This window comes from Pseudorca crassidens, chromosome 18, assembly GCF_039906515.1.
Source record: "Pseudorca crassidens isolate mPseCra1 chromosome 18, mPseCra1.hap1, whole genome shotgun sequence".
NCBI lineage: Eukaryota > Metazoa > Chordata > Mammalia > Artiodactyla > Delphinidae > Pseudorca > Pseudorca crassidens.
The window spans coordinates 19,005,952-19,018,081 of NC_090313.1; positions in this window are offsets into that span (position 1 = coordinate 19,005,952).

The following is a 12,130-nucleotide window of genomic DNA, read 5'->3' on the forward strand; positions in this document are numbered from 1 at the left end:
TATATGTACCACATCTTTTTAAGCCAATCATCTGTTGATAGGCACTTGGGTTCTTTCCATGTCTTGACTATTGTTATCATCATGTTGTATGAGGGTTCATCTTTGTTATATGAGTACTTGCATAATCTTCCTACAAAGGTCCAAAAGCATGTATCAAAAGGCCCCAGGAGCCGCTCCCTCTGTGTCCCAGGCCACAAGGCTTACATTTGATTTCTCTGGTCATTACTCTTACCATACAGCCCCATAGATAAGGAACCGCAAGCGTTTTCTGTAAAGTGCCACATAATAAGTATTTCTAGCTTTGTGGGCCAGATGAGTTTTGTCACAACTATTCATCTTTGCCATTGGAGTGTGAAAGCAGCTATGGGCATTATGTCAACAAAGAGGGATGATTGTGTTGCAATAAAAGTTTATTTACAAAAACGGGAAGGGCAAGATGTGGCCAGCAAGTGTAACTTGCCAACCCTGCCATAAGGCATATGAAAAAAAGATACACTTATTACAGGCTTCAAAGCCACAGCTAAATTCTCCAAGAATTTAGGGGAGTGTCGTGTCAGAACTCCAACCACCACTCTACATATTCCAGATTTCCTCCTTCTCTGGTTAAAATGCAAGCTTCTCTATACTTCTACAATCTGCTTCCTGGAAAATTCTGCTTTTCGCCTCAACTCTCTCACCGAACACTCCATCAGTTTTGTCCTTCCTGAGTCACCATAATTTTTGGTTTTAACGAACCCCTGATCCTCCCGTGAGCACGCTGGCTCTGTAGCCTGTGCAAGTGAAGGCAACACCTGGAACATGGCCTCTCATTTCACTGACATTTCCATGTCCCCCAAACTCAACATCACTTCAGCTGTCCGCTCTTCTTGCTACTCCCATCACCACCTCTGACATTTCTATGCCCGTTATATCCAAATCTGCAGTCCTGACAAGAATTTCAACTTGCATGTCCTACTGCATAACTGATATCCATTCAGAGACCTAACAAACAGCTCAAACTTAAGATAGCCCACAGTGAATTCTTTATTTCTGTCCTTAAACCTGTTTCTTCTTTGCCTTCCAGCCTTAGAAAATGACCCCACTTTACCCTCAGCTGCTTCAGTCCCAAGCTTGTATTCTTCTTTCTTACTTATTTCCCACATTTAAGCCATTAAAACGCATTCCAGCTCTCCTCTTTTCATTATTAGCCTTTAGACTATTCCACCTTCATCTTTTCCCTGGATCCCTGGAATAACTACCAACAACCTCACCTCCTGACTCTCACTATTCATTGTCTACACGTAGCGGCCATAGTCAACTTTTTTTTTTTTTTTTTTTTTTTTGCGGTACGCGGGCCTCTCACTGTTGTGGCCTCTCCCGTTGTGGAGCACAGGCTCCAGATGCGCAGGCTCAGCGGCCATGGCTCACGGGCCCAGCCGCTCTGCGGCATGTGGGATCTTCCCGGACTGGGGCACGAACCCGTGTCCCCTGCATCGGTAGGCGGACTCTCAACCACTGCGCCACCAGGGAAGCCCCATAGTCAACTTTTAAAGCGTAAAGCCGATCACCCCTCCTCTTTAATCTTCTGATCTAAGAAAGAGCAAACTCCTTCCCTTTTTTCTGTTAAGCTCTACCCAGTGTAGACTATATCACTTGGATTTCATTCTTAGCATTTCCTCTCTGCTCACTCACCACGGTGTGGTGGCCTTCTTTCCACTCCAAGCTCATTCCCGTCTTAGCGCATCTGCGCTTGCTCTATCATCTTTCTGGATGGTTCTTTCCGTACATGTATCAAAACTGAATGTTTCTTGTCATCCAGATTTCAACTTAAAAGGTATCTCCCCAGACACCCTGACTACCCAATATGAAACAGCCATCCTGTCTCTCTACATCATGTCACCATATTTTAATTTTCTCCACGGTATTTATCTCTATCATGGATGTTTTGTTCATTTACTGTTTTATGGCTTCTGTTAATTTACCTTGCTAAGTTCAGACCACCTCTTCCTTTCCTCTTTCCTGCCCATTCACCTGTTCTTCCTGTTCTTCAATACTTCTCTAGCTTTTACCATCATGTTCTGTTCTCCCAGCAGACCTCATTGTGTGCAGAAACTGGTGGGGGTGGTGTTGGGTCCCTACCTTCTGCTTCCAGTGGGTATTGCGCGAGTGTTACTTCTCCTGAGTCTTTCTGGCCCAGAAGCTTGTGGAGGGTAGACCCGCAGAGTTGGATCACTTGTTTCCTTGCTTACGCAATAACCTTAGTTCTTTACAGTCATCTGATTGTTTTGCATACTCCCTACACATCAGCCCCTTCTAGTTTTCTCTCCTTGGTTTTGGTGGTAAATTGTCTCGACTGTCATTTCAGCAACTATCCTACAAATAGCTCTGGCCTCTGTTCTATTCATCACACCATCCTGGCAAGTCGTCATTTCTAGATGAATCCAACTTCCATGCCATTATTCTGCTTGATAAGACTTGCTGGAGAAAACTGAGAAGGTTGGTACCATTAGAAACTTAGAGCCATCACCTCACCTGGGCCTTCAGTACTGCCTGGTAATCTTTTTTTTTTTTTTTTTTTTGCGGTACACGGGCCTCTCACTGCTGTGGCCTCTCCCGTTGCGGAGCACAGGCTCCGGACGCGCAGGCTCAGCGGCCATGGCTCATGGGCCCAGCCGCTCCGCGGCATGCAGGATCCTCCCGGACCGGGGCACGAATCCGTGTCCCCTGCATCAGCAGGCGGACTCTCAACCACTGTGCCACCAGGGAAGCCCTGCCTGGTAATCTTAATATATTTCCCAACTGGACTCATGCCCCTGTGCACCACACAATTATTTCAAATATCCACCCCCTCACTCACAGCAAATGAGCTCACTAGCTACTCAACAGAAAAAATAAAATAAGTTCTGAGAGGCGCTCCCTCAACTTTCCACCACCAAACCTGCAAACCTTTCTTCCTTCCTTCCCTCCTGTCGCACTGGCAGAGGTGCTCCTCTCCTGAATAAGGCTGTGTCCTCTCTTGTCACTTTGGAGACTATTCTTTCCTCCTTACCAGAACGTGGCACTGCTCAGTTATTTTCTACTCTGTACCTGATGCTTCTGTCTCCTTCCTGGGTCTCCCCCTCTCATTGTTCTGGCTGGGTTGAATTTCTCTCAGTTTCCGGCATCCAGCCGCCTTTTGTCACTCACTCTTTTTTCCTCCCTCTTCTGGAATTTTCAGCGCCTTCCTCTATCTGCGACACTCCTGGTCCTCTATGCTGCCACTCCCACCACATCCTCTAGCTGGTCTGTGTTCCTGTCAGAGTTCAGCTTAGGTGAGCTCTTCCAAGTGGCCTTTTCTCTCTGCAGGTTATATTAGGGCCTCTATTGCTGCTTCCATCACATTTCGACCTTCCTCTTTCTTGGTACCATGATAGATATAATTTTTTGTTTGATATTTATTTTCCTTGATTCACTGAAAGCTCTAGGAGGGAAGTGACGATAAGTGGTTTGTGAACCACTCTTTATTTGTAACTAATAAAGTGCCTGGTACAACCCTGGCATTCACTCATGGATACGTGTTGAACGAATGAATGAATCGAAGAAGGAGAAGAAGCAAGGAAGAGAAGTAGGGGTAGAGGAGGAGGGAGGAGGAAGAAGAAAGGACAATGAAGGAGGAAGGACATCCCAATGAAAAGCACACCCTAAAGCCTGGAGTGGCTTTGGCTAAGGTATTTATTTCATGCCTCCCTTCACTAGGTTGCCCCATGACTCCCAATAGATGGGATGCCTCTTCCCATCAGGAAGGTGCTCCAGACACACTCACTGTGTTATCTGGAATGCTTGGGTAACAAGCACTCTGATGAAACTCATCAAAGATGGAGTAACTCCGTGCTGCCCCCAAACCATTGGCTTCTCCAGCCTGATGTGTCTCATACTCCATTTCCTAGTGTTGCTGTTGCCCAACGAGTCTGATGTTGATCACACCTCCTTGAGGGTGGATTTGGGCGCAAGGTGCTCCTCTTACTGGCCGTAATATATCCCTTACGATGAAGTTTTAGGTGGACTTTGGCTTGGATTGGAGAGATTAGAGTTTGAGGGTTGTAGTCTGGGGCAGCAGTTAGGAAGGTACTGCAATGGATGAACAAAGTGATAAGGATCTAAATGAAAGTGGTGAGAACTCTGACTTTACATTATTAGATCATGAGTATACTATTGAATATTAACATACAGCTTAAAAACACGAAAAACAGAGGACTAATTCAAGCAGGTGTGTTCTTATGTGTTTCCACAGAGTGATAGGCTGAGAAATTGGTAAATTTTTTTAAAAAAAAGCTAATTTGAAGACATCAGATTGGGCTAGTGAATAACAATAACATCACTTTAAGCAAAGGAGAACATATTAAAAATATAAGTTTGCTATTTTAATTAGTAACAAGTTAAAAGAAAAAAAGAAAAGAAAATTTTAAAATCCTTAAGAATTCAATTATAGAAACCTCTTAGATAAAATGCTATATGAATTTCATTTTCTTTTTATCATCTTTACCGTGTCACATAAAGAGTACCAGATGACATAAACAGATGGACTTGTCTTATATGTTACAGCTTAAAGCCTTCTCTAGCATTTCTGGGCCATATTCATAAACATAGGATATGGTAGAACTAACTTGCATCTGCTTACAATCTTTGAGAACTTCTGTTAAGATTTATTTTAGTAAGTTATAATATGGCAAGGCTTTTTAAAACTATGGACAATATTGTGTCCACTTTAGAAATAAGGTCTGAAATATATTTTAATACTTCTAAGTAACTATAAGTTTGCAGAACGAAACATGCCTTTACTCAAGTTTTCGTACTGGTGAGCATTCTTAAGGAAATCATTGTTTTTCGAGGATAGTTTCAATTCATGAAGGAAATGGGAGAAAGACATGGAAGGATTCTTGTTCTATTTAATAATTTCTGCAGATTTTTATACTTTTCAAAGCATTTTAGGATTACCGGTTTCACTCTTTACCTATGTTTTGCTATTTTGATAAGTAGGACGGTTATCAGCGGAGCAAAAAAGCAAGCTGCTTTGTCTCCATTAACATTATGAACTTTGAGAAAAGAATTTAGCCATGTCCGCTCTACTTGGCAAGAGTTTGTCTGATTTTAGTCAAGGTAACCCTTGAATGTTGTACCCACATCTATAAACTGACAGGAAATGTCCCACAGGGTCTCAAGGAATTCTTAAATAATTAACATTAATTAAAAGAATAGGATCATATTTAAATAGTTATTATTTGGGTTATTGAAGAAAAAAATTCAAACTTCATGAAATTCACATCTAGTACAATTAACTTTTATGGAAAATTATTTATTGTCGTAAGGCATTTAATAAATTGATTTTGAGTTGTGTAAACAGCAGGAAGAAGCATGCTTTCTGAGATAATAGTCATAGCTTTCAGATTCTGATTACTTGCTGACTACTTCATGATTTTAGAATAAATTTAATAACTTTTAAAAAAATGTTTAAAAAACTAAATTTAAACACTGGAAACTGTAAGCCTCAAAGAAGCTCCAGGTCACGTAGTTATATACAGAAAAACATATATTCACTTTTCAAGCAAGTGTATGTAAAAGACTGTCTTTTAAGTAGGAATCATTGAGTAAGGACAGCTCCCTGAGTTATGTCCCTAATGTAGAGCCTAAAGGATATACCTGTTTGCCATTCCTATAATCAACAGCTGCGGATGTTTAGAACTGGGTCTGAGAGAAAAGGTACAAGTTGATGAGTCAAATGAAAAATGATAATTTAGAAGCCAAAAAGTTGAGGTTTCTCAACCAACAATAGAAAAGAGAGGTTGAGATATGAAAAGCATACATTCTTTTATTTTTTATTATTGGAATATAATTGCTTTACAATGTTGTGTTAGTTTCTGCTGTACAACGAAGTGAATCAGCTATACATATACATATATACCCTCCCTCTTGGACCTTCCTTCCCCCGGCCCCATCATTCATGTGTATTAAATGTTTTTGATTTCTAGTAGCTGAGGGTAGAAAACAGCCTGTGATACTCACCGGCATCCCTACTTAGATTCCACACCAGTGTTTTTACTTTCAGCTCCTAATGATGGGTCTGAAGCCCTAGAATTCAGTAGTGCCATCAGATTAATAATGTCACCCAGAGAATCCATTAATGTCAACCTCTATTTCTCTGCAGCGAAACCTCCTTATTCTGAATTCCTTCGAAACACCTTTCCTCTTTGTGGGGTGCTCGGTTCTGAAATATGCAGTTCACAATGGAAGAAGATTAAAAAAACTTTGACATTCTCCATTTTATTCAGGACAAAGAAATAAATGCGAATGTCTCTCAAGTTTGTGATAGGTGACCTTTGTTGTCTTGACAGGGAAATGTAAAGCCACCCATTTTTATATTTGGCTTCATAAGATACGTGAGGTAGCAATGTTCAATAGCCCAAACTGGTGATTTTCTTTCTGGTTGACCCATTAAAATTGGCTGAAGATAATGAATTCATCCATCACTTATGACTAAGTGTACTGTCCCCTGCATGCACTCAGGATAATAGCATTTTAGAATGAAGGGTATTAAAATCAGCAGATAAATCTAACGTTACTGGGGAAAGTCATTTCATGATGATCACTCAGAGGTCATCATTATGCACATTCATACCAGTTTCCAACTGGTTGAGGCTCAAAATTGGAGGAGAAGAGGGAAGGAAAGAAGCAATTTCTTTCAAGTGACATCAGTATTTTTCAGCTACTAGTTTGCCCAGCCTGTTTTAAGAATAAAAAGAGAGAGAGATAGCAATTAGAGTGTTTCCCACTTCCGGTCCTGTGGATTTTTTTTCCTGCTTTTCACGAAGTTGAACTTTTATATATCTGATTAATATTAAGCTACATGAAAGAATAATCTTCATACAGAATAAGACTGAAGCCTGCTGAAGAACAGAAGTGTCTATGCAGTTCCAGGAGAAGCTGTCTCGTGTAAGCTGAGGACTTCCTCAGCTTCCTCCTGGCCTCCACCATTTACTGCCTGCATGAAGTTTGCACAAGTTATTTATTTATTCTCTGCCTTGGTTTCCTCAACCATAAATGGGGATAATAGGATTAGCTACCTGGTGAGTTTGAGGTGAAAATTAAATGTATCTATATACATAAAATATTTGTCATAGTGTCTGGCACAGATAAGTCCTCAACAAAGGTTATTCATGGTATTATTATTATTATTACTATTTTTCTGTTCTGACTAGAAATGTGAAAAAATAAAGAGTAGATGTATTTTGTGTGTTGACTTTTCTTGTTTTTCTTTGTTTCTCAACTAATTGCTGTAGAATACTCCCTAAACCAGCTTGCATTTTTCTCTTATTGGGTTTTATAGCCCTCTTAATCAGAACTACCATTGTTTAATCAAACCAACACATACACTTTAGAAGACTTGGGATCTGCAAGTCGAAATATTGAAGTTAGCATATAGTGGGGGCAGGGGAAGGGGAGGGGCAAGAAGTGTGGAATTGTCAGAAACCTCTGGAATATGAATGGTCTGATTTATGGTTCTTCCATGATGGGAGATCATAAAAAGACAGGACCCCAAGTGTCACTTACCTGAAACCTCTGTCTACTGTTCATTATGAGTGACTCCTGTTACGGTAAATGACCATGGTGAAGGGAAGTGGATGTGGGAGAAGATACTGCAACTAGTTTATAACACAGGAAATTCCTCTCTGTGAAGTAGATTTCAGGCAGGACACCTGGTTGCAACTTTGGTTAAAGAATACCAAGCAGGGCTTCCCTGGTGGCGCAGTGGTTGAGAGTCCGCCTGCCGATGCAGGGGACACGGGTTCGTGTCCCGGTCTGGGAGGATCCCACATGCCGCGGAACGGCTGGGCCCGTGAGCCAAGGCCACTGAGCCTGCGCGTCCACAGCCAGTGCTCCGCAACGGGAGAGGCTGCAGTGGTGAGAGGCCTGCGTACCGCAAAAAAAACAAAAACAAAAGCAAAAAAGAATACCAAGCAAACTGGCTCCTATGGAGCCAGAAAAGCCATCCCAAAGCCCATAAGAGAGGCCAAATTCCCCTAATCTGTTTTCTCTTTACCCTGGGACCCTTTAGGAGCTGAGGCAGGATCCTCTTTCCTGATATGTCTGTGGGGAATATATTCATTTTTCGCATCATCAGCTTTAGAAACCATAACTGACCACTGTATACATGGGAGACACGCTGATAGAAACTTCAGCTTATTTGCAGCCTATCTTTATCAAGAAACATTTATTTAATGGTTAAATAGTTAACATGGTTAGAACCTGCGATGACTAATACAAGTAAGGCATAATAATCCTTGCCCTCAGGGATCTCACAGTCTAATGAGGGAGGAAGACCCTATGATATCATGATGCTAGTTGGCAACTCAAGCATAAACATTGCTCTAGAAACTGAGAGGAGGTAGAAGCCAGTTGCCCAAATAATCCATTGCTGCTGACTAATTTTGTTTAGCCTCAGCTTAAATTCATTCATTTAAATAAAGCTCATTTAAAGAGACAGATGGTCTCAAAAACAAAAATATCCCTAGACTGTTTCCCCCAGTTAACACATCTTGATAGAACTGAATAAAAATGGGGCTTCCTTAGGCTTTAATGTTTCTTACGTTGTAGCACCAAAGGAGGTGCTCGTATTTCAGCAAGGACTTCTTCCTTCTAGGCATTCTTGGTCTCCATGTTTGCATTTTGATTTTTTTTTCTTTTTAATAAATTTATTTATTTATTTTTGGCTGTGTTGGGTCTTCGTTTCTGTGTGAGGGCTATCTCTAGTTGTGGCAAGCGGGGGCCACTCTTCATCGCTGTGCGGAGGCCACTCTTCATCGCGGTGCGCGGGCCTCTCACTGTCGTGGCCTCTCTTGTTGGGAGCACAGGCTCCAGATGCGCAGGCTCAGTAGTTGTGGCTCACGGTCCCAGTTGCTCTGCGGCATGTGGGATCTTCCCAGACCAGGGCTCAAACCCGTGTCCCCTGCATTGGCAGGCGGATTCCCAACCACTGTGCCACCAGGGAAGCCCTGCATTTTGATTCTTTTAATATTTATAGGACAGCCATAAGGTGCTCTGCATGGTCACCAGTTATACACATCTTGTTGAGTTTCACTCTTAAAAAGCAACATTGGAACATTCCACAGAGATAAATATTTATTGGTGGAATTATATATCAGAAGAAATCATTTAAATTCATTACTCACTGTGCCCCTGAGCTATAATCCTATTGTATAGAAAGCACAACTAAGAAACCCCCGCTCCAATGCTGTAACTTGGGTTTAGAATCCAAGACAATTAGTGCACTGATGTAAATTCTATATTTCACAAGAAAGATTATTATTACTCACCACAGTAAATTGAAATGTAAACGACAGGGAAAATGTGCTGTTAAGTGTTTTGACCTGATGGCTAATTTAAGTACATGCTGCAAGCCTTGTGGACCATTTCTACTAAATTACAAGTTTGAATATTTTTAAAAATTGCAAAATTTTGGTTGCACTGTAACACATAAAGGTCTAACAGAAATTTGATGTCATTTAATATAAGTATCTATTCCTCATTTCTTCTAGATACACTTAGACTTATGCCTCCTTCTCGCTCATCTATTGTCTTTTCTGCCCACACCATCCCTAGAATGGGTTTGGTGTCCCCAACTTAAAAATTCATTCTCAGTTCTGTAAATCATCTCTTTTTTTGTAGTAAAATACACATAACATAAAATTCACTACTTTAGCCATTTTAAAATGTACAGTTCAATGGCATTAGTTCTAGAACTTGATCACCACCCCAAAAGGAAACCTCATACCCATGAAGCAGTCACCCCTCACTCCCTGCTTCCCCTGGCAACTGTTAATATACTTCTGTCTCTATGCACTGGTCTTTTCTGGATTGCCTAGGTACTCCTGATGACCAGTACTGTACAGCACACAAACACTCTAGGTCAGCCTGGAGTGCCAACCTTATTCCTATTTGGAGAAACTCTCAAAAATTTCACCTCTTGGGCTTCCCTGGTGGCGCAGTGGTTGAGAGTCCGCCTGCCGATGCAGGGGACACGGGTTTGTGCCTCGGTCCGGGAGGATCCCACATGCCACAGAGCGGCTGGGCCCATGAGCCATGGCCGCTGAGCCTGCGCGTCCGGAGCCTGTGTTCTGCAATGGGAGAGGCCACAACAGTGAGAGACCTGCGTACCGCAAAAAAAAAAAAAAAATTTCACCTCTTGCTCAATTTTTTATGCATGTCCCAATACTTACCTGTGGGGATACTGATAGCCTGGATTTTAACTCTGTTTTGCCTTTTCACAAACATTTTGTTATACGGGACATCCAACATGTTAAGTATGTCATCTGTAGCTATCGGTGGATGAATGTGAAGATCATGGGATGGTACAATTAGTAATTCCTTCAGAGGAAGAGAGCTACGACTTGGGGTTTACTTTACACAGTGATGCTGGAAGTCAGCAGATGTTTATTGAAGAGTAAGTGCGGAGTGCTGGGAATGTATTAAGGTAACATTTTTAGAGATTATGTGGGTGGATTCACAAAGCACTCAATCCCTCCAGCAGTTAAGGAAAAATACTGTCTCTTCAGCTTCTTCACCAAAGAGGCCAAATAATGTACTGGACTCTTTGGATATTGGACCTCACTTGGATATTCTACTTGTTCTTTTGTATCAGCTACACTGCAAAGGGGCATCCTTTGAGTAGGGCTGGAATCAACAGGAATCTTTGCAAGTTGTGCACAAAGCTTTGACTGATGACAGTCTATGTAAATGATGATTTTTCCTATTGACATCTCTGGCAAAAGGGAGGCAGCCTCCACCTGGAGGTGGCCCTTGGAGCTTTGGAATTATCCACCTAACCTTGTTACCGAGTACACTGCTTAGAGAACGCAAAGAAGTTTGCTACTAAGATCTTTTGGAAACTGAACGTCTGACCCATGTATGCCTTATAACTCCCCAGCCTGATGTGCCCATTTTATGGTGGGCTCACTGGGACTCAATCTCTAAAGAGCTGGAAAGGGCAGCTGTCACTTGGAGGGAAACTTTATCCTCCATTTAGCCACCTGAAGCAAAGCCACTGGCTCAAGGAGGACTTCAATTCTCTGAGGATCCCCTAAAGACCTGTGCTTAGTTCAAGGGATGGTTCGGCTAATCTGAAACTTGATGGTGTCCTGGGCTTCTGCAGCTGTTCAACCTCAATGCCAGCAACGCGGAGTCGGAAATGGAAGTGATCACTCTAGTCAATGGACAGAACTCAAGGTCGTCCTCATAGCCCTGGTTGATACTCTCCTTGATGAACCTCATTACATTTTTACTGACTCTTGGTTGCTTAGTTTGCCATGTGGAAAACTATAGACAGATTGAAGATACTCCTCTGTGGGGCCATGAGTAAAAGATGCAAATCATGGCTGGTGATGAATCAGCGAGTCACTTATGTAGACATCTACTGTAGGAGTGTGTTCCCATGAAGTTGTCTGCAATCAAGCTCCTGATGGAGGCTGTGCTGCCCTGAGTGACAGCATCATTGCCTGTATCCATCTTCATACCAGATCTCACAACACAATGACCATGATAGACTGGACACAGAGTGGAGGACTCCATGTTTCTGATGCAGAGGCTACCATTGCATGATGGATTTATGACTCCTGCTAAAGGTTGATGGGGAAGCCACTGTACATGGGGTATGGTTCCTGCCTACTCCTGAGAGACTATCAGATGTATGACCCCCTTCTTGGGGCTATTAGTGTATCCTGATCACTGCTGACACTTTCCAGGTTGTGAAGTTGTTGCAGTTTGACCAGCCAACTCTGGCCACATTACTGTAGCCCTTGAACTAGTCTATATCATATTTTTGCCTTTCTAGACCACTTATACTCTGACAATGGAGAGGCTCTATCACAGAAGCCATACGATAATGGGTGGTTAGTCAAGTTATTTGAGAGATTTTCCATGCTCTGGACCATCCACTGCCTTCTGGTATTTCGAGTACTGGAATGACTGCCTCAAAAATTAACTCAAAAACATTTTTGACTCTACTTCCCTCACCTCCCCCCTGATCCACACACCTTAGTAAAGAAGTTTGATTATGGAATGCATCATCTTTGGAAAGGGATTATCTCCTCTCAGCTGCTTCCTGTGTTATGATTAAGGTGGA